The following is a 23,785-nucleotide window of genomic DNA, read 5'->3' as shown; positions in this document are numbered from 1 at the left end:
CTGTGCTGGCTCCTGTCCCTGCCCCTGCACTGCACCACTGGCATCAGTGGAATCCCCACCTCCAGACCCCGTGTGTGTCCCTTCCACGGCCTCTTCCTCCTCCAAACCCCCACCAACCTGGATGACTCCATGCCATCTTCCTCCATCGGACCCTGTGGGGTCTCAGCTGCCCCTTCTGCTGCCGAGGAGTCCATCTCCAACCTCCGCCTCTTGGACCTACCCTCGGCAGCTGCTTCCTGGAAGCGGCACCAGACTTCTCACTCCCTGAAGAGATGACAATCTGGGAGGGGAGCCGGGCCTTGTGTCTCTGGCTGGTGGTGCGATCCCTGCCGCTTTGCTCCACAGCACCCTCTCCGCCCTCTTCATAAGTTGACGCTGCAGACAGGGAGAGATAGAACACAGGCATCAGGGCACTGTACAATGGACTGATACACACATGACAGTTGTACATGAGTGGCAGTGTCAAACTTCAGACATGACATCACACTCCCTAACACACATGTCATTTCTACTCACACACATGAGCAATTCCACAGCAATATTGCACCAGGCAGCACCATCCATACACATACAACAGCATCAGCATCCGAAAGGTGAGCCTGACGTCACATGAAACACGGGGAGTACACAACACAAGCACACACACCAACACACTTACATGCATGTGTACATGTCCACCAACTGTCAGAATGATGAGATCGCCATCCATGTCACATCTGGCATTCATCCTTCTACATGTCAATGTCACATGCATCCATGTTGCATCACAGTTGCACACTTGTCAAATACACACACATGCACATGTACACAGTGCAGATACATGCAGCTGGAGCCAACATCCATGTGTGACACCACAACCATGCCAACGTACATACACAGTAATTCAAACATGTGTGCTCCCACATCGGCATTTGGCCTGCATGCTTACCCACACATACACCATCCATGAGTCTCACACATGAGAGGACTCGCATGTGTCAGCCTCACGCCCCTGTACATACACATCCATACATGGCCCTACAGAAACACATGTGCAACCTGCACACTACTGGCACACCACGACACGCACAGCGTCCAACCAGTATGCATGTACACTTACCGCTTGACTCCAGACGGGGTTTGCCTCTCAAGGACCTGGACGTGGAGCGCTGGGTTTATGCGTTCCACGACCCTCATTTGGTGGTCGGACAGGTGGCGCCGGCGCCCCTTGGCATCCGCTGCCTTCAATAGGTGCCGGGCCTTGTCGAGGGTCCTGGACCTGAAGTCCTCCCAGCGCTTCTTGACATGTTTGATGTCGCTGACTGCCACCCCCTTCTCGTTAATGGCAGTCACGATGTCCATCCAGATCCTGGTCTGTCCTTCATAGTCGGCGCGTAAACGTCCAAAGAGGGCATCATACTGCCCCAGGACTTGCTCCACCAGCACACCAACTTTCCTGGCACTGAAGCTGGTGGCCCTCTGCCTCTCTGGCTGGGGGTTTCCAGTGGTGCCAGATGGTGTTGTGCCCGACATGGCAACCCCAGAGGCAGGTGTGCGTGGGCAACTGGGTCCTGGGGCTGGGCTGTAGAGCGATGGTATCCCAGTTGGGAGTCTTCAGTTCCAGCAGGGGTGGTCACAGCAACTGCACCCCTGGCTGACGTGCAGGCAGCAAATAGCAGGGCACGTGGGCAGCAGGCAGGCAGGCAGCAGCAGATGGCAGGTGGGAGCATGGTCGGGGCTCTTGGGGTCAGTAATTCGGCCTTCTGAGCAGGAGCGTGGTCTTCCGTGTGTCGTCGCGTGGCCAGCTTGATACGAAGTGATTTGGCACGTGAAAATATTTGCACGTCAGCGTGTAATTCGAGGAAAGGCCCTTAGCGTGTAAGCGCATCTGTGACATTACGCGCGCGGGTGTTTCCCTTGTGACGGGTGCATAGTGAATCAGCACGTGAATACACCGCATGTACCCAAATTCATTGGACCAAAGGTCCTTTAGCGCGTAAGCGTGTCTGTGATGTGACACGCAAGGGCGTTTCCCTCAACACGGGTGCATGTTCATCGTACATGTGCAAAAACTGCACGTCCGAGTGTCAGCTCGTGTAATTGGAGGAAAGGGCCTTAGCGCGTACATGCGTAAGTAACGCTGTAGGTGTGGGCCGATTGAAAAGATACGTGTAGCACAGCATTTTCTTGTACATGCTTTTCGTGGAGAGCGAGTGGGTGAATTTTGTACTTCTAGTCGGTTCACACGCGATTACTTCACAACGGTTTAAGTTCGTACTCCCTGTTACCTCTGACAGCGTTCAATTCTTATTTTGGCCTGTTTCCTCAAACAGCATTCACTTCTTCTTTTGTCCTGTTTCCTCAGACAGCGTACAATTCTTCTTTTGGTGGGGGTGTTGCCAACGCACACACACGTGTCTTTTTCACGTTCTTTTTCCAGGCATACGGTGAGTCGCGCACGTATTTACCAACTGTGCTTGCCCCGTGTGTCGCGTACCCCTTCAGAGGTCAGTGTAGGCTGCGTGTATTACGCGTACGCTTATTTTTGTGTTTCTGGGTGCCACAGCATAGTGCGGGTTCATTTTTCCACGCACGTGGTCTATGAGGGGTTGCATGCACGTTCATTTTTGTTTTCGGGGTGCCTGTGCATTGCGTGAACTGTCATCTTCCCCCAGGGGTCACAGACAGCCTTGCTAGAGCACTAGGGTACAAATTCCATCTAGTACCCTACCCCTTCCACCACAAATTGCCCAGGACAATTGTTTACTGCTACTCCCATACACACAACAACATCAGTGCCATGGTTGGGAGGCGAGCAAGCTGTAAGGGAGGCAAAGGTGGCCGACCTCCAAAAGGTGGGCGTGGTGGGTGCGGTAGGGGATGTGGCCAGGATTTGCAGGGTGCCCCTAAACCCCCGTGTGTGGAGGACCAATCAGGGACACCAATGCCCCCCTCCACGGTTGTGGGAAACGTACTTGACACCATCCCAGCTCAGCCCTTGTTGGACCAGTCCATTTTGGCACCAGAACCGGCACAAGATGACTCCCAGGCTGACTTCCAGTTCAGCAAGTCTAAGCCACGTGTGGTGGTGCAAGTTGCTGTCACCAGGCCACGTGGATCTGGAGCAGCAATGTCATCTGCTGCCCCAAGTAGGCAGGGTGGGGAGGCTGCAGGGGCAGCTGCAGCTCGCTCCACCCCAGCTCTGAGTCTCCCAGCCGGGACAGTGTCGGTCCAGGTCTATCAAACCGACGTTGGCCCTGCCAACATCACCCTGCAGCCAATGCCTGCACCAAGACCTATGGTCATTGTGCATTCGCACACTCCTAGTACCCAGTCCACCGGCGCTTCTGCCCCTACTGACCAGAGCGGCGTAAACCACTCAGGATCCGCACCACCTTTGAAAAAGAAGAAGAAGGGTGCTCTGGCAGTACAGGCTGAGACCTCAGACACGGCTTCACACTCCGGCACGTCAAGGAAACATGGACCTAAAAATGTCACCCAATGATTGGGCGGAAATGATCAGCAAGATCTTCGCTGAATGCGGCAAAACAAAGAAGGTGCCAGAATCATGGCAGAAGGCTGTAATAGTCCCCATTTATAAAAAAGGACCGAGAAATGATCCAGCGAGCTATAGGCCAATTGCCCTTCTAGACATAATAGGCAAAATATATGCCACAGGTCTCCTAAAACATCTACAAGCATGGAGTAAAAACAGCCCGTCCATCGACATATTGCAAACGGGATTCCAGAAAAATGGATCCACCTCGATCAACCTAATGATACTCAACATTCTGAAAGCGAAAGTTAAAGAAGGTGCCCCTAAGGTCCACCTGGCCTTTGTGGACCTGTCAAAGGCCTTTGACAGAATTGATTGTCCTAGTCTTTGGTCGAAACTTCAAGGGTGGAATTGCCCAGCCACGATCCTGGAGCCCATAAAAGCCCTCCACTCGCATACTAAAATCAGAATCAAACTCAACCATCAGGGATCCTTGTCGGACGAAATTAGAGTTAATTGAGGTGTGAAACAAGGGTGCCCACTGGCACCAGCGTTGTTTACCGCATTCCTAGGCGACTATCAAACATCTGAAAGCAGTATTCGATCGTTCCCACCAAAAATCGGGAAATGTGAGATTCCTCGTCTGTTGTACGCTGACGACGTCATATTAATTGACCAAACTAAAGTGGGTTTACAAAGAAAAATTAAGAAACCTGGAGAGCTACATTGCCGATAATTATCTGGAGATCAATAAATCAAAGACCAAAATCTTAGTGATAGAAAAAGCTCAAACCAAAACAGTGAAAAAGCTTAGCGTTTTCCTGGATAACACCAAAATAGAAGTTGTGACAAACTTCAAATATCTAGGGATACAATTGGACAGTTCCAGGACAGAAAGGACCCTCCAAAAACAAATATGGGAAAAAACAAAATGCCTGACCTCCCAAATGAGAGCAGTCGACCGAAAGTTCGGCAAATTTTCTGTAATACCGCTCTATCCTTCTACAAAGCTAAAGTGGTCCCGGCCTTGACCTATGGCATAGAGGCTTCGCTGTACTTCCCATGCAGCCTTTGGTCTAACGTCGAAGGGTACGTGTGGAAAACAGTTTTGTGTTTACCTAAATCATCGCCCACCCCGGCCATTAGAAGAGAACTTGGTCTCGTGTCTCTAGCATCAATGATAGACCAAAGCGCGATGCGCTTATACAGAAGAATAATCATGTCGGACACTCTACCCATTTTTAACATCTTACGGGAGGAAATCGAAACAGGAAATTGCGAGGCTCTGGCTAAATGGACCAAGTTTCGAAAAGATGACCTGGCAAAAATAGAATGCTCGGAAAAAGATCTGAAAGAAAATCCAGACCGCATCAAAAGGAAAATGGTACAAATGGACTGGATCTGCACTATGGAGAAAGCTACTAGCTACAAGCTTTTAAATCACCTACCTCTGTCATTTAACAAAGCGAAACAACCCCTAAAATACTGTGTTAAGTTTCCAGATAAGAAATTACGAATTTCAATCATGAGAGCAAGACTAAACCTGATGCCATCCAGGGAAATTCTAACAATCAGAGGAGACTTATCCGATAAAAGGTGTTGCCTATGTAAAAAAGACTCATCCATCGAAACGCTGAAGCATTTGGTGATTGAATGCGAAATTACAAACAAAAACAGAACTACTTATCTCACCCCATTGGGGGAAAATCTGTGGATTTTCGAACCAGACGAACTATGGAAGAGACTGATCTCTGGCGAAAACACGAGATGGACGCAAGCCCTGGTAAAACTTATCGAACTCGCATTCGATCTGATAAACTGTAACAGATCAGAGGCTAAACCCGTAACGGGACTGGAAGCGGTTTAACGCGAGAGGAAAGTAAAAGGCTCTCAAGGTTTCTGACCCGGTGTGCTAGGCAGGGGGGGGACTCTGGACTTTTACCCCCAAATCTCTACTGTCGGTCTACAACATGTTGGAAAAAATTCATGTGTTGCTCTAACGGCAGCACTCTGAAGACGATCAAAACATTTTCTTTTTTTGACAAAACTTAGTTTACTGAGTAAAGTTCAATAAAAAAAAAAAGAAAGAAAATGACGCTGACCTTGATGCACTTGTGGCCTATGTGTCAGCACATAGCCGCGAAATGGTGATGACTGCAGGGTGCAAGACCACACCTGGTTAACGCAAGGCACACTGGCAGACCATCGCTGACATCATTAGTGCCCTTGAATTTGTGAGGCGCACAGCTGATGATTGCTACAAGCGGTGGAATGACCTTAAACGCAGAGCAAAGAACAAGCTGGCCTCAAATCATGCCTCTACTCTGGTGACTGGCGGTGGGTCTCCACCAGAGGACAACCAAATCACTGAACATGAGTCTGTTGCTGGAACCTTCGTCACAGAGGAACAGATCCAAGGTGTAGGATACCTACCAGATTACGACGCATTGGGCCTCATTACAACTCAGGCGTTAAGGGTTAACGCCACCGTTAACCCTTAACGCCTGATTCTGATTTTAACGCCTGCTATTAGCAGGCGTTAAAATCCATGGCGCTAACCTGCCATGGTGCTAATTACGCCTCCGTAATTTACGGCGGCGTAATTAGCGCCTTCCCCACTCCCATTATGCCCTATGGGGCAAAAATGGGAATGGGGAAGGGAAAATGGGAAATGGGGATTTACCGCCCCACTCACCTTGGAATGGGGCGGTAAATCCGCCATCCACCATGGTGTAAACGGAGTTTACACCATGGTGATAAAGTTGGTGCACTTAGCACCAAGGTTGTAATGAGGCCCATTGTCCGGTGAATGCCCATGAATGTGTGTGTAATCCATGTGTATGTTGTTTGGGTGACGGGTTCTGATTGAGTGCCTGGTGAGGGTGTGTACTCCTGAGTGGCATGGGTCACCCATGTGCTTCCCCCAAAACATTCACCGGCCTTGAATTTGGGTATGACAGTATCCCTTCTGCCCACAGTAGCCAATTAGCGCAACATTACTGCAGTTGCCCTTGAACTGTCATCTTGCAACAACATTGTTCAGATTTTTTCAGGGTTCATTCAGGCTGATTGTTTCAATTCTCCAATTTTTTCAATGCATTTATCAGCCCTAAAGCCACATATGTGACATGCTTCTGTCATTGATTACACCCCTCATTGGGCCACATTTGTTACCTTGTCATGTGAATGATTAGACCATTCAGGCTGATTGAGTATTGGCCTGCTCACATTGATTTTTGGTGCCTGTTTGAATTTGGTACATGATAGTTGTTTCCTTCATGTTGAAGTGACCAACCATTGATGTGTACATCTGCCTGCTATCACTGTATTATTGTACACTGGATGTGTTGCAGTGTGTGGCACATGCGTATTTTGTCACACTATTTTGCATTTTTCATCTCATCATGTCCATCTCACATGGATGGGTGACAGTACTCATTCACTGACATATGGCTGTACTTGTCAAATGTACCATGGCTATGCTACATGCCATCTGTGTGCTGGCATGTATCATGTATGTGTATTGGGCATGCCACTCACAGGCTAATGTGTGTTGCCAGTGCGACCCAGCATGCAGCAAATGTGTTGCTTTTCCATCTTGGTGTCATCAGCGACTGCTTTTTGTCTCCCCTTCCAACTCATTGGCAGTGCATGCATGCCAGGGTTATAGTCATGTGGGACACGTGTAAATCATGTACTGGATCTATGGCTTGTCAGGCCTATGTGTGTGCTATGGTGCTAATGCCTGTTTCCATTTTTTGTCTTTCATGTTTTTGCAGGTGATGACGCACTTGATGCTGTTGAGGTTGAGGATATGGTGCAGACCCAGGAGGAATCTCAGCCACAACCGGGCACCAGTGGGGGATGTGGTGTGGTGGTAGGTGAAAACCCAATCTTACTGCAGACCATACTGTCCAGGGGTGTCTCTGGGTGCACCTCCCCAGATCTCTATTCAGGTGCTGAATCGGATGATGAGACTTATGTGCCGTTGCAGGTGAGTGTTTCTGGCAGGGATTCTGTTCTGTCCAACCCACCTGCACCAGGGGTAGAACCCTCTGTGGGGATGTCAGCGATGGTAAGTCCACCTTTGGCGGTTACGGATGCAGGGTCACACTCCACAACATCTGATCCTGTTCCTGGGCCAGCAGATCAGAGGGGGAATGTAGTCCTGCAGCCTCAGGCAGTGCCAGCACCGCAAGGTGCGGATCGCCTTGCCCCAAACAGGTGTGGTGCCCGCCGACACGGTGGCCGTACACCACCAGGCAATACTGTATGAGAAAACTCCATGTACAGTATAGCAGCCCAACAGGGAGCATCGGTTGAAATGATGGCTCAGGCAATGGAGAGGGTGGCCACTTCCATTGTCCCCCCTGAAAGGCAGATGGAGCAACAACAGCAGGCAACAGTCTCCATTTGCCAATCACAAAGGGAAGACATGTTGGCGTCCAACAGGGACCGACGGGCGGCACTGGAGACTCTGCGCAAAGCCATATCTATAGAGTGACAGGGCCACAGGGAAGCCCTGAGGGTAGAACTCCATAACCTCAGGGAGACTCTGGGTGAACTTGAGGCTTCCTGAAATTTAAGGTCAGAACAGCTGCTTGTGTGGAGCAGCTCACACGTTTGCTCTCAGCTGAGCTGCAGGCAACTCGGGAGGAGATCCGGACATCACGGGAGGCAATGCGTGCAGAAATGCAGGCAACCCGTCAGGTGCTGCATGGGGATCTCTGTACTATCAGCCTCCAGAATGAGACCTTCCACACCCGCATGCTTGCTGCCATGGAGGACCATACCAGGGCTTTGCGTAGGCTGCCTCCCATAGCACCACCACCTCCTGATGCAGCAGCAGAGGGTGATGAGAGCGACAGCAGCACTCCTCCCACACTAGCGTAGCCGTGCAGGCCATGAGCCCATGGAGGTATTTTTTTTTGCAACATCCACACAGGTGGCTGTTGGTGTGCACCCTGTCCTCGAACCTCCTGGGTGCCCCCCCCCATAACCCCCACATGGCCATTTTTGATTTTTTTTTTTTAACAGTGTGTTGCCTTGTGTGGCTCCCATGGGCATCCACTGTGTATTCGAGCTTGGCACATGCAGGCTTGTCCTGTGTTTGGGTTAGATGCTTGGGTTCCTGACACACACACCCCTCCTGCTTTCCTTTCCATGGGCTTGCAAAGGGTGTGACCAAGTGACAGTGACTTACACAGTGACATTGGGCTCCCATGAGCTGTGTGGGCAGTCTGTAGTCAAAACTGTGTGCACATCCCTAGTGGGGATTGTTGTTGTATTGAACACTGCATGGTGTATTGATATGTGCTTGTGCATCCATGTCTTCCTCCTTATTCACAGGTAACTTCTTCATGTCTTTACAAGGCCGTCTCCTTTGTGGATGCAGTTCCTGTTGTATGCAGTACACTGACACATTTGCCTGACGTCAACACTCTGCAGTTGGAAGGGATGGTTGTGCTGGTTTATTCAGGTTGTAAACTTCCATTACTTTAGTTTGGTATTGTCATATTTTGGCAATGTTTCATCCTGTGTTGCTGTATTGTGTTGCTGGTAGGTATTTGGTCATGTGTGCTGTTTGTTATTGATTACTGGGAGAATATTGTCTGTGGCCTGTTTCCATTTGGGACAGTGCACTTTGTGACACTTGTGTTATGTGTTGTGCATTCCTTTGTTTGCTTTCACATTGCATGACATGCCATGCTGTGTTGGGTAGCGGAGATGGGGAGGGGTTGGGTGACATGGCGCTGTTTTCATGTTGTATTTTGCAAGGGGGTAGTCATTCATGCAGCATGAATGTGTGTCTTTTTGTGACACAGCAGGTTGTCTCTCGGTAGGTAGGGATGCACACCATGTAACACTTCCAGGTGACCAATCTCAGGCTGGTATGGTTGTGACAGTTGACTGTCCCTTATGTCATCATCATTGATTGTCAGCTGGTATGTACCAGGGCTGTGTGCACTCCACAGGAGTGTGATTTTAGTTGAAGTAATTGGCCACCAGCTGCGTACGGGCTGCCTCACCACGTGCCCTTTCCCCTCCCATGCGCAGCAGCCGTGCATGTGGTTGGGGATGTGGGGGCACCACCATATCCACCGGCAGGCCCCAGCGGGTTGCAATGTTGTGCAGGACACATGCTGCCACTATGATGCTGCACACTACTGGGGGCACGTATAGCAGCTGCCCACCAGAGCGGTCAAATGAGCGAAAGCGTGACTTGAGCACTCCGAATGTGTGCTCCACTATGCCACGGGTTGCAATATGGGCTGTGTTGTATCTTACCTCGGTGGTGTGGTGGGGTTCCAAATTGGCATCATCAGGTGGGTGCTCAGAGGGAAGGCACTGTCCCCTGGGGAGGTGATGATGGGTATCATTAGTGGGGTTGTGACATTACTCAGTATCTGACATGCATGCATGTGCAGTGGCATTTATACTCACCAAGCAGCCATGTATCGCCATGCCGCCCAGCTTCTAGGTCCCGGTTTAGGGTTGACATTCTGTAAATGAAACTGTCATGGGTGGACCCTGGATAGTTGGCATATACTGAGGTGATGATTCCCTTGGCAGCACATACTACCTGCACGTTGATGGAATGCCAGTGCTTGCAGTTTCTATAGATGTGCTCAGTTGCCCTGGGAGGACGTAGAGCCACATGGGTGCAATCAATGGCACCTACACTTTAGGGAAGTGTGCCACCCCGTAAAAATCCTGAATGGCAGCCTGCCTTTCTGCAGGTGTTCTGGGCATGTATATGTGCCTGCGGACTGATGGGCGTGCAGTCATGATGGACAACACCTGGTGTAGGCAGCATGACTGCGTGCCCTGTGACACCCCCCCCACTATGGCACTTGTCCACTGAAATGAACCAGTGGCCAAGAAGTGCAGTACATTGAGCACCTTTTCCAAGGGGCTCAGTGCTGGGGAGCACAGGGTGGGTGATGTTAGGTCATCCTCCCACTCACTCACCAGGTCGAGTATTATGAGAGGTGGAAACATGTACCTCCCATACACCTGGTCATCAGGCATCCCAAAAAGGCTGGTCCTGGGTGGAAAAATTCTGGGCCTGACTATCCTCCTCCTCTTGCGGTGTCCCACAAACACTGCTGCGAGGAACGGTATATTCATCATAGCGTCTGAGCTTGTTTGTTGTTTGCGCGCACTTTTATGCTGCATGGGTCCGCGTAGGCCTGCTTCCTGCTGGTGTACGTGTTTCCGGATTAGCGCGTCTTTTTTGGCGCACGCGTTTGCCCTGTTCGATTCCATGAATACGTGTTGTAAGCGCGCGTGTGGGCGTTCCGTGCATTTGCCTCCTGTACTTCCCCCGTAACGCCCACATTTTCACGCGTTGTTCCCCATTCCGCGTGTTACACCCCATGTTCCGCCTACTTTTGTTGTGTGCACCACGCTATGCGCGCTTTCGCTGTGCGCGTAGCGCACGCCATTTGATGATGTGTGCGCCCGCGTGCGCCACGCCGAATTTTAGTGCACATCCCAGATTTTACACGCGCACCGACTTCCATGAATCGATGTGCGCGGATTTCGCACGCTTGCACTGCGATTTTCGCACTTGTGCTGCGATTCGCACGCTTTCGCACGCTTGCACAGAGATTTTCGGCGCACATTTATTCCATGAATCGGCCTGTATATGTTTTGAAAAGTTTTACATTCAACATTGACGATTCTAATTCAGAATCTATGGCAATAGGCTCATGACCACCCCACAAATGTCAGTCATCGTAGCTTTGGTTAAGATGTTAACAGGTATTTTTTCTGACTTAGATAAGGTACCGGAACAGGTATGAGAGATTTGGCTTTATTGGAGGACATTGAAGCGAGTATGTTGTTCCACTTGAGTTTTGGCGCTAATGATGTCTGAGGACAATTTTATGTGAATTATATTAACTGAAATCTGCTTTCTGTTTTGTTTTCCCACTTTTACTGTTATATTCACCAATTTTTGCATAAATGTACTTTTGTACTGAAGAACACAAATAAAAAAATAAAAAATATTGATGACGAATATTGTACATAGATTAACTAGCACTAGTAGAGTTGAAATAACAAGAGGGTTATGACATATAGGAGGATAGTCAGGAAATATGGCTATATAGATATCTATAGAATTATACATTGGGTGAGGCACTTTATGTGCTTCAAACCTGCCAGTGAGTCGAAGGGGTTTCAAACTCCATGCTTATTCAATCCTTGCTCGGCTTCGCTGCTGAGGCTGTCAAAAGGCCCATGTGGGGACCAATAGGGTTAGGATTCTCTGGCAAAATGATATGGAAAAGGGCAAACGAAGAAACACTGCCATGGCGTCTTTTGGAGGTGAAAAGTGTAGTGAGGGCCCAGACCAGTGCTGGATTCCTCACATGGCACTGCCTGAGGTGGGTGATAGAGTCATGTGCAGCCTTAGGTTACCTGGCTTTAGAAGTATCTGTTGGATGGTGCTGGAGATTTGCTCCAGACATGGCTCTCCAGACCAGGGCTATGCATTCGAGACATTGGTGGGCTCATTAGCAAGCACCTAGCCTTAACCTAGAGGACAGCTGCAAGAGATCCATGAAACCATGTTGAGATGTCCATGTGATTGAGAGGTTCCATTAAACAAGGCTCTCATTTAAAGGTGGCATCACATTTGAAGGGAGCACCTGGTATAGAAGAAAAGCCTGCGGATTGCAGAAAAGAGTGCTTTAGCCAGAAGAGTTTGGGGGAGTCTCTAAATTACTTTAAACGTGTCAGCAAATCTCCACGGCTGTGCTTCTTGTTGTGAGGGAATATTTTGGTGCGTTGGAAGCAGGCGGGTTAGGATGATTTTGCTACAATGCTGCGCTGTCCTCCTCTGAATTCGAGCTAGCGTGTTGAATTTCAAAGCACACTGAACTTTCTGCAAATCTACAGAGCTCCCAGTGGGCCGCTTGTCTCTCAAAGGCCGGTATGACTCGGGCAGGTGCATGCAAACTGCCAGGCTCTCTTCCCGGTGACGACGGCAGTGCTTGGGCCCAAATAAGTTTTATTTCCCATCTACTAATTTGTATAATCATTTGTGCACAGGTCTACAAAACTATTTCAATGGGAGCCCCCTCTGCAAAAAGTGAGAAGATGCTCCCTTGAGTTCTGACTGTGACATTCTACAGGCTGCGAAGTTCTACTCCCTTCACATAAGCTACATTTGTGAGGCGCTTTAGTGGATGGAAATCAGTATATGAAATCAAAAGGGCATGGGATCAGTGGCCTGGGGTAGTGAGGGGACAAATACAGAGCTGTAGAGCCTATAGGGTCCTGATTTGCTGCCAACCACTATATCTTTGCCAAATTCTCTTTTTGTTTTGGCTGAGAGGTGGCACTTTCACAACCGTGGTGGCCAAAATAATGCAGTGGTAGAGTACTGTGAATGTGTTTGTGGATATAGCACATTGGCTTGCTATTTCCCTGGTGTTGAAAATACAATCTATGTGTTTGTCGGACCATGAAATGGCGACATCAGTCCAAACTTGATTGAATGAATGCATAGCTGTGCCACTATTACTAGGCTACCAGGATATGTGGTCCCTTGCACCTCTGGCATCTCTCCCCCACTCTGGAAAATATTATGAAAAAAGACCCCTGGAGTCCATACCTGTACCTCAACCTCCAGCAAAACAAGGCAGGGTCTTTTCCCTCGAAAACCATACATGCAATTAATTGTTTGTATCTTTACGGTCATGGTGTGCATTATGACCAGTGCCCAATATGTCCAGTTTGCATGTCATGGCCGGGTTCCATTATGGTCAGTTAACTCCTCATTGCCTAGACTTGTTTCTTGGTCTATGCCAGGGGTCTGCAATCTTTCACTCTCTAGATGTTTTGGAGTACAATTCCCATGATATCTGGCTATTGACTATGCTGGTTAGGGATGATCGGAGTTGTAGCCCAAAACATCTGGAGAGCCAAAGGTTGCAGACACCTGTTTCAGGGTATGGACATACAACAAGGCTGCAGCCTGCACTGGAGACAGCAATACAGAATCTGCCTCCTAGGGAAATCATTCAAAACATTTGTAGCCTGGTAGGCGCGGTGTCGACTGTTAAGCCCAAAGCAGGGAGGGCTGGATGGACCCTCTGCCAGCACTTTCTTCGGGGAACCTATGCCTTGTATTTATTTTGTTGCATTTTTTTAAACAGTTTGGGAAGTCATTTTATTTTGATCGGAAATGACATACGTTCGAGGGAATACAGAGAGCAGAGGTGGCCCCTGGGTAGGGTCTGAAGGATGGATATCAGAAGCAGCTTGAAACCAGGTGTTGAAGGAGTGGTCCATCGAGATAAACCATGAGAGTGTACATTGAGGGTCTGGAGACCGCCCTACATCACACTGCAGAGGGGTGTATGGCGAGCCGGGAAACCTACTAATTGTCCCCCATGGCCCTGATATGTGAGTTGCTCCAGAGGGCCACGGAAATAGAGCCCTCGGTAATAGTGAGGTACAGTGAAAGCAGGAAAGGGCAGCATGGGTAATGCAGTGATTAGTAGCACTTCCTTTCGGTGCAGTCCAATGGGATGACTTATCGACACCACTTTTCCTCAGCTCTTATTTATTAAAATAATGTACTTTGGGATTTATATTTTTGGTTGATTTTAATTGAACCAACCAGACTTAAGTATCCATAGCAGTGATTTGTAAAAGGAACGGCTATGACTGGAAAAAAATTGCCTCATCGACATGGTGTCATCTGGCACCCCAGTCTAGTGCGCCCTTAAATTCGGAAAGGCCTGTCTCAGGATAGGCAATTCACCTGTTTTCTTCATTCTTTAATGAATGCCTGGGCCCTACATGACCCTAAAACCTTCACGGGCCTGCCTACCGGCTCTGAATGCCCACACGCCAGCAGGACTGCATTCCTCAGATGCCCACTGGCCGACAATGCCCAGCAGCATTGAATGTTCAAGTGTGCGAGTGAGGCTTCGTCCAATACATGTACCCTTGCATCCGCCTCGTCGGATTCTGGGTAACATGCCATTAACTCTGCCGAGGCCCCTCCAGCTTATCAGGGGCAAGTGGCCTGGCAGGAGCTCACCAGATTTTCCTGAGTTAGACTGGGGGTTGGCAACATGCGCCTCTCCTGACGTTTTGAACTAAAACTTCCTTTATTCCTCGCCTTTGACTATACTGCCTAGGGCTGATGGGAGTTGTAGTTCAAAACACCTGGAGAGCCAATGGTTGCACACCCTTGGGTTTGTCCAACCCCTGGGTGAACATGATGATGACTGGTCAAAACTGACCCTGGGCTGACTTCTATAATTATGAAAAGTTGAACACTAAGTTATTCTAGTTTTAAAATCAAGCAGTTTGCAGGTTTTGGCCCTTTTTTGGACGACCTCGGAATATTATGCAGAGATGGACTAATGCATTAGCTTCGGAGTGCCAGGGACCTCTTCATCAAACGGTGCAGAGTGACATCATGTCAATAATTATACGAAGGACAAATGTTTCTGAAAGGTTTGGAGATTTATTCAGTCTTGCCATTTATCACTGCCAGCAAAAACGTCAAAGTAATGACAACAACAGCTTGAAACGTGGACCAAGTGCACATCTTTGGTTGTTGGGGCACACCGCCCTGCTGAGGCGCAGGAGGTCTATTCTGAGATAATGCGTGTGGTCCTTTGGGTCCCAACCAGGTCGAGATTTCTTCTCCTCACAAAAGATGCCTGCCTGCTAATGCCAGCTTGAGAGACAAAGAAATGTTCTCTCTTTTCTTTTGCAGGAACATCTAAAAACAAGGAATTAGAACGTGGTGATCCTGCCAAGTGTCGGGCTGCATTAGCAAACACAGCAGAGCGGCCGGGGGCACAATTTAAGCATTAAAGTGAAGCACAATGGAAACCACATTCGGTTTCATGCATGCTGTTCTGTTTCCACATTGACTGGCTAGAAAGAGAACTCTGTCCATCTTTATGTGGTGCACAATGTACAAATAACTCTGTTTCAGTTTTGAATGTTTGTGACTTGCCCTTCAGTCTACTTCTGCCCTCTTTTCTCACTCGACGAATCAACTTCCTGGGCACCAGTGGTCCAGGGATGAATATCGGTTTCTAAACCATCAGTCAGCCCCACACCTCTAGTACAACAGAAGGGATCCAAACAGATTGGAACACAAGTAAATTACAAACCTCCTTGTCCAATTTTTGGTAACATGGACGGAATGGCGGGCTTATCTCCGCAAGGTTATGAATCGTTGGTTAGTAGAAAAACAGCGAAAATACAATTACTACCCAATGATAAAAGAGACTGTCTAGTCAAGGTTGTATAAAAATATACAGAGGTTGATCTCCCATCATTCATTTTCATTTTCAAATAATCAAAAAAGCCCAGGCGAGTGCACACTCCCCGTGTGGATAGTCAAATTCCTAACACCAGGGCTATCAGAAAGGACGGGCATGAAGGGATGTTTAACCATTATGTAAGGCGCTACAAACAATGCCTTGTAGGTAGTGTGAAGAGAGCATTTAATTATCTTTTGTTTCGGTGGCTGGGCATCAAATCTGATAGGGTGCCTGGAGCTGCTCATACATTCCCTGCGCTCACCCCCATTAATTTTTAGATCTTTTTCCACAACTGCCACCCTGTGGAGGCCAATGATTGCAGATGACATCTGAGGTAAGTAGATGGGTCTAGTTTATTAAGGACCCGTAGAGCCTTTTCAGAAGCTGCTGCTTTCTCTGCTCAACCGTCCTTCACTGGAACCCACTCGTGTTCCAGAATTAGATATATTAACAGAACATATGACATCACACTGTACTACAATATCATAATATCTCCCCACCCATATATATATGCAACAAAGGGTAAGCTAATAAAAATAAAATAGCATAAACACCATAGTGGGGGGAGAAGAGGAAAACAATAAAAACTCTGAATTAAGTATTACAATGTTATCTCAGTTGGCACAACTATACTTTGAGATTCAGTAATACAGAAAGTAATTTTTGTAGCGCGGTGTCACCCTCCTGAGTCTCCTAGACCTGGGATTTACACTCACATCACGCTCTGAGTGACAAAATCTATCTTGCTCACACACATCTTCACAGACACTTCCTTCAGTCAAAAAAGGTGCATGTATGATATTATTAGAAGTCCAGTTTGTACCATCCTCCAAAGTTACACTCTTTTTTACATTTTCCCTTTCCTGCTGATCTCTATATCTAGACAAGCCTTTTAACAGTTCCCTGGGATTTCTTACTTTGACCCAATCTCCTTTGCTGAACATGGGTTCAGAGGTCGCTTTAGTGCTGTCATAATATTCTTTGTACCTACACGGTTTATCCTCTACTCTCCTCAAAATCTTTTCAATGCCTATTTTCCTCATATGTTTCTTCATAGATCAAAACGGATTCAGCTGATTACAAACTGCTCTCCCTCTCACCATCACAAAAGCTTCCACGTCAATACCAGAATGAGGAGCTGTGTAAGGCTTAAATATTTACAGTCTCTTTCAACTTGTCGTCCCATGGTAACAAATTTGCTACGGCCAGTTGTATGGGTCCTTTAATAAAATGGTTCATCTGTTCAACTATCACTAGGCCATTCTCCATGGGATGATATAAAGAGGTACGCCTGTGACTTATACTTCTGTCTCTCAAGATTACTTGCATTTCATCCGACATGAATTGTACTCCATTATCTGTCACAATTTCTTCAGAATCACCCTCCCTGTTGAATATCATTTCTAAAAACTTGACCACCTTCCCAGTGGTAACTTTGTTTTCCACTACTCACTCAACCCACTTGGAGGTATAATCCATAAGAACTATAATATAAACTTTGTAGCTTTGCAGTGTCACAAATGGCACCACTATGTCCATTGCCAGTTTGCGCCACACGCCCATTGGTATCTGAACCGGTATCAGTGCGGTTGTGCAATGTTTCCTCTATTTGTCACTGTTAGCGCAAGCTTGACATCTCTTCACTAGTCTCTCTGCTTCGCTAATCATGTCTGGCCACCCTTAGTCGCCATTTTCTCAGATTCTTACCCATTTGGCCCTAATGAACAGGTTGTAGAATTTTACTCCGTAGACACAGTGGGGACATTAAACGTTCACCTCTGAGTAAACATCCAGAGCATTCTCCTGTTTCATCGCTTATTTGTGAAAAACCTTGAAATGTGTTATTTTCATCCCTCCAACCACCTTGAATCATCAGACGCAACCAATTCATTTCAGTGTCTTCTTTTGTGGCTTCGACCCATTCCTCCTTTGATATTGCAGGTTGGATTCTCAACACACTCTCTGAGCTCTCTCCACCATCTACTCTTCACTTTACCAAGGCAATCTGGAAATCTATCTGCTACAACATTTTCATTTCGTTTGGTGTATACTACTTTGATGTTGTATTGCATGATCTCTACCAACCATCTATTTATTGATCCTGGGTGATGTTGACAATTACTTGGTAGAAAACATAATGTGAACAAGTGGCTTATGATCGGTTTTAATTATTCCTGGTAAACCCCATGTCAATGGAGGTCATTACAACCTTGGTGCTAAGTACACCAACTTTACCACCATGGTGTAAACTACGTTTACACCATGGTGGATGGCGGATTTACCGCCCCATTCCAAGGTGAGTGGGGCGGTAAATCCCCATTTCCCATTTTCCCTTCCCCATTCCCATGTTTGCCCCATAGGGCATAATGGGAGTGGGGAAGGCGCTAATTACGCCACCGTAAATTACGGTGGCATAATTAGCATCATGGCGGATTAGCGCCATGGATTTTAACGGCTGCTAAAAGCAGGCGTTAAAATCAGAATCAGGCGTTAAGGGTTAACGGTGGCGTTAGCCCTTAACGCCTGAGTTGTAATGAGGGCCAATGTCTGAAAGTGTTGCAGTGCCCACTAGATCCCCAGTGCCTCCTCTTCAATCATAGAGTAATTCTGTTCCAATTTGTTTAGGACACGAGATGCAGATGCAATAGTAACATCATTGGCATCTTGAATCTGATTAAGGACACTACCTAAACACACATTGCTCACATCCACTGGTAAAACATTAACCGCTGTAGGTGAAAACATCCTGAGTGTAGGAGCTTCCTTGACACCTCTTTTAATATCTTCAAACTCAAAATGACACTGTTCTAATCACTTAAACGGCACATTCTTCTTCATAAGGCCCCTCATGTTTCCTGTTTTATCGGTGAAGTGAGGGCTATACTTTGAATAATACTCCACCATTCTTAGGAAGGAGAGCAATTAATCCTTTTTGATTGGTGAAGATACCTTAGATATTGCTTCTGCCAACTTTACTTTGGGTTTGATGCCATCACTGATGGTAACATGCCCTAAATAAGGCACTTTGATTTTGCATTTTTCAGTTTTCTGAGTGAGTCCTCTTTCTCAGATTGTTTGTTGAACACCTCATAACTTGGCATCAAGTTCTTCCCCAGTCATGGCTGCTATGAGTATATCATCTTGGAAATAAGAAACACTGTCTAACCCACCAAACAGTTGTTGAATTGATCTTTGGAAGACAGCGGCCGCAGATGCTAAGCCAAACGCAGGGCCATCTAAAGTACTTTTGGGGCCGGGGCACGGACACCTGTGGGGTCCTTCTCCACTGAACCAAAAGAATTGAAGGATCTGAATATCTGGTTGCGCCCCCTCATCACAATCACCACTCATAGCTTGATATGCTGCCTCGCAAAATAAGCATAGGTACCCTCTTCATTGTTACTGTACTGAGAATGATAAAGTAGTAGCATTTCAAGGACCACAGTAGCAGTCTACGATAAGGGTACGTGTGTTGTAGCATTGGTACAAGACACTTTTTCTCAATAGCTGCCACGCAGAAGGTATGCTGGCCATAGTATGAATGCAGGACACAGATCCCATGAAAAAGGTTTACATAATCCAGAATAGACAGACCACTTAAATTAGTTGCCAAATTGATCAATTATGGATACAAGAGACCAATCGGAAGCAAGGAGAAAGCTACACATGCCATAGCATAAATAGTGGATGAAGATTAGAAGCTACTAGGAAGGTGTCCATATCTAGACAGAGTGAGATTAAAGGGCTTATTTTTCAAGCAGTTTTACCACCGGAGAGCAAAGAAACAAGTGGTTGTGGTCTGCAATATATAAACGCACACTATTATTATAGGGAAAGTAACAGTGTAGCAATTGAAAGTCTGTTTGAGGCTTTTTTATAGACAATACCCTGAGAACCAAATCACTATGAGGGGTGACATTTTTGAAAGGTTTAGGGATGGGTAATTTGGACAAGTTGGGCAATATCAGATTAATTGAGATGAGGATCACACATTAGTTAAGTGGTGATGGTGGGATTTGTGCTCATTCTGCAATTTCTGCTAGTTTCTTTTCCAGTTCCTACCATGAACTAAAATAATCAAATTTTATACAAGCGACTTGGAAAGTACACAAGTCACCTAATGCACCATGACAGTTTTTTAAAACTAAATTTTATAGAAGCATATAATAAAAAATGGGGATGATTCTACCTTCATTTTCTCCATCATCAAGGGAAGTATTTAAGTACCAGCATACTAATGGATGTGATCTCAAATGATTTTATTGGGGGTCTCAGCTGTATCTTAAAGTTTTAAATATGCCGAAACACAGGCTTGTGAAATTGTTATTTAGTTATAAACACACAGATAAACCTTTGAATTGTACAAAAACTTAAATCGTTTTTTACGTCAATTGGGCACAATTTAAAATATGCTTGCCAGAGTCCTGCAATATCTGGTCTGCTTTCTTCAGTGTAAAACCCCTTCCACTAAAAATTGCCTATATAAAGAGAGAAGACAGCACAGCACTGTCAGTGATATAAGTTGCTTTGCCCAGAATGACTGTATCATCTTCTTACAAAACCAGGACACGAGAATGAATGCCTTGGTTCCATACTCTTGAATTTTGATACCTAATCACCTCTACAGATTAACACTTTTTGTCCTCATCATTAGGGTTGACTGCCTAGGTTTTCCAACCACCCGTCTGGAGAAACCAACTTCATATTTCTAGACTTTCACCATACTAATGCCTTTTTTTATAGCAACCACTATATGGTGTAGGTACATTGCTGACAATAGCTCCTGATGTGCTACAAAGCAAAGTACATATACATGCAGGTTTATCAACTTCAGACATAGGAAATGCTGAGTCATCCTTGCTGGAATTTGCTTTTGAAATCTTGCATATGAACACAGATCTCAGCAATGAGTGCTTAACACACTGAGCTATCTCTGCACCGTCACAACACTCAAATGTATCAATATTTATTTCAACTTTGGCTGTTGCACATGATCAATATGACCCCCACAGAAAGGTTAAAATGCTACAGGAGGTGTGTTATAGTGGACGTGCACGCTATGTATACCACAGTGAACAAAGAAAGCATTAGAGGATGAATTAATCAGAGCAGCATGTTCTTGTCAACAACAGACAGACAATACGTTTAGCCTCAGCAGCCCATACAATATCCTAGCATGTGCCATTTATGTTTGCTCAAAAATGGAAAGTGACCTCTAAAGATATTGCAGCCTTGTGGGGCCACCTCCAAGATGGCAGCCAAGGGCAAGTGCCCCTTTTGCCCTGTCATAAAGATGTCTCTGGCCAAACGGCATCTATTTAAGCTTAAATGCTCCTAGTAGTGTCAAAAAATGAAGTTAAGTGCCTTGATCCTTCTTCTAAAATAATGTCATGGTAAACTGATGCTAAGTCGAGAGTTGTGAAAATCTTTACCGGTTTCATGGTCGTGAGCATTTCATTGATCTGGTGAAGTGGATACCGATTGACCCTTATGTTGTAATTAAGATGCCTCAAATCTACACACATCTTGATAGAGTTGTCTGGTTTGCAGACAATGACCATAGGAGCAAGTCATTTGGAAGATTCACTGAGCTCAATTATATATCCCTTACACAACTTGTCCAGTTCATTTTGTAAGGCATCTTTTTTCCCTATAGGTATGCTTCTCTCTGTGCACAGTGGCCTTGGCTCCTTTTTTCAATACTATTTGGTGTTTAAATCCTTTATGTTTTTCAATTTTGTTGGTGAAGACGTCGGGGAATGTTCTTGCTAACCCTTCTTTGGATGTCACATCTTGTTCAGTGATTCACAATATCAGATTTGCCTTTCGTGGGTGTATCTTAATTTGGAGAGTTGGCTGTTCTTCCCATCCAACTATGGAAGAACCATTCTTAGCGACAAAGAACTTGCAATAAACACACCTGTCCTTACTTTTAATACTAAGCCATTTGTAACCCAAGATGGTGATGGGTCTTTTCCCATAACCAATCACTCTAACCTCTACTTCTTCCTAATCTACTTCTGCTATTGATTGTACATTTCCTGTATCATGGGTGGATTCCTCACATTGGACAGCCTTCAAACATTTGTTGCCCAATTCTATCATTCTTGTTATATCTATAGCTTGTTCTAGTGTGGGGTCCTTTGCTTGCCACAGTCTTTGTTGGGTGTGAGAATCCACTGTGTGTAGCATAAGATGATCCTTAATGTATTCATCAGCTACTCCTGTGAATTTGCAGCTCACAATAGGACCCTCAAGGACGCTATGTAATTGTCCACAGATTCCCCTTGATATTGCTTCCTCGCAATGAAGTAGTACTGTTCTAGGACTACATTGGTTTTATTACTGAAATGTCTTTCCAATTTGTCTTTCCAATTCGGCTATGGCTATGGCTAACCTCATATTTTATTTAAGACGTTTTAGTGATGCTGTCACCAGACCCATCCTGAAGAACACAGTTTGAGAGGGTGCAACAAATCTGCAGTCCTTCACCTCCTAGACAGTTTAAGAGTGATGCCTCCCTTAAATCATAATTGAATTTTGCCCCACCAATTGCTCTTAGGTATTGTCATGCCCGCGCCGCTGGCGCACGCATTGGCAACCATCATGGACTACTTAGTACTCATTTATCCTCCTAATACTCCTTGAACAACTCCTTTTCACGCCTTGGTCTTTTATTTCCATTTGCTCAACTTTGGTTCTTTGTATTTTATTCAATTAACTACATTTACCATAATGCACCTGGCTGCAGTCCTCAATTCCTGGCTATTCTCATTCATCGTTATTGGGACCACAATCCCCAGAAGCCCTAGCGGCCAGTGCTGCTTCCACCTGCTCAGGACCAGAGAGGGAGGGGGCAGATTGTCTTCAGGTGTGCTGCTACAGGTGCTGTCAATTAGCCTGCCTCAGAACAGGGCACGGCTGTATATAAGCAGCTGCCTGCAGGAGCACAGTGTCTTGCATCTTGAGTTCTCACCGCTCCTGTTTGCCTTGACCCTTTACTTTGTATGCTGTTCCTGTTGCTGCATTATCCTGTTTTGTTCCAGTGCCCTTTCCGGGCTGCCAGCCTTGCAGCCGATCACGCTCCGCTGCCTTCTACCTACAGCCCTTGTCCTTTGGGCTTCCTGCCTTGCAGCCTATTACAGTCTTCTGCAGCCCTCTACAGTCAGCGGCCCTGCTCCTCTGGGCTCACTCCTTGCTATCCTCGTCCTCCGGGCTCCCTGCCCTGCAGCCTGCCTCACTCCGCTGCCTACAATCCTTGTCCTCGGGGCCCCCTGCCCTTCAGCCTGCCTCCATCCGGCTGCCTACCATCCTTGTCCTCTGAGCTCCCTGCCCTGCAGCCTGCCTCACTCCGGCTGCTTACAGCCCTTGTCCTCTGGGCTCCCTACCGTGCAGCTTGCAACCTTCTCCTGTCTCCAAGCCCTTGTTCCCTGGGCTCCCTACCTTGCAGCCTGCACCTCTTTGCTGCCTACAGCCCTGCTCCTCTGGGCTCCCTACCTAGCGGCCCTATTCCTTTGGGCTCTCTGTCGCCTACTACTAATCTCTCTCTGTCCTGTTCTTCTGGACTCCCTGCCTTGCAGCCAACTACAGTCCTCCGCAGTCCAGTACAGTTTGCCTGCACCTAGTGCCACTCTTGACTGCAGACCTGCTTCCTACTTTGCAGCCTTCTGTTTTCCTGACTGCCGCTCCTTGTTCTCTTCCTTGAGTCCTCTGTACTCCACCTTAGGTTATCTATTTCAGTCTAACTGCCTTTCCTTCATTTCCTTCTGCTAGATTGCTCATTGACTTCCTTTTCGCTGGATATTTCTGTTCTTGTCTTCTCATGTGTCTTATGTAATCCCTTTGTACAGAGCTTGCCTGTTGGTTTCCGGCAGGCAACCTCTGCCCCTTCCTTTGTCGCGTTTTCAGTGTTACAGACACCCACTGCTGTTGTTCCCAGCCATGAGCATACAGCGTGGGCCTCTGTTATAGCAATCTGTGCAGAAGGCTGAAGTTTCCTAAG

This window comes from Ambystoma mexicanum, chromosome 11 (genome assembly GCF_040938575.1).
Source record: "Ambystoma mexicanum isolate Mex_15411 chromosome 11, UKY_AmexF1_1, whole genome shotgun sequence".
Taxonomy (NCBI): Eukaryota; Metazoa; Chordata; class Amphibia; order Caudata; family Ambystomatidae; genus Ambystoma; species Ambystoma mexicanum.
Note: the sequence above shows the minus strand (reverse complement) of the source record.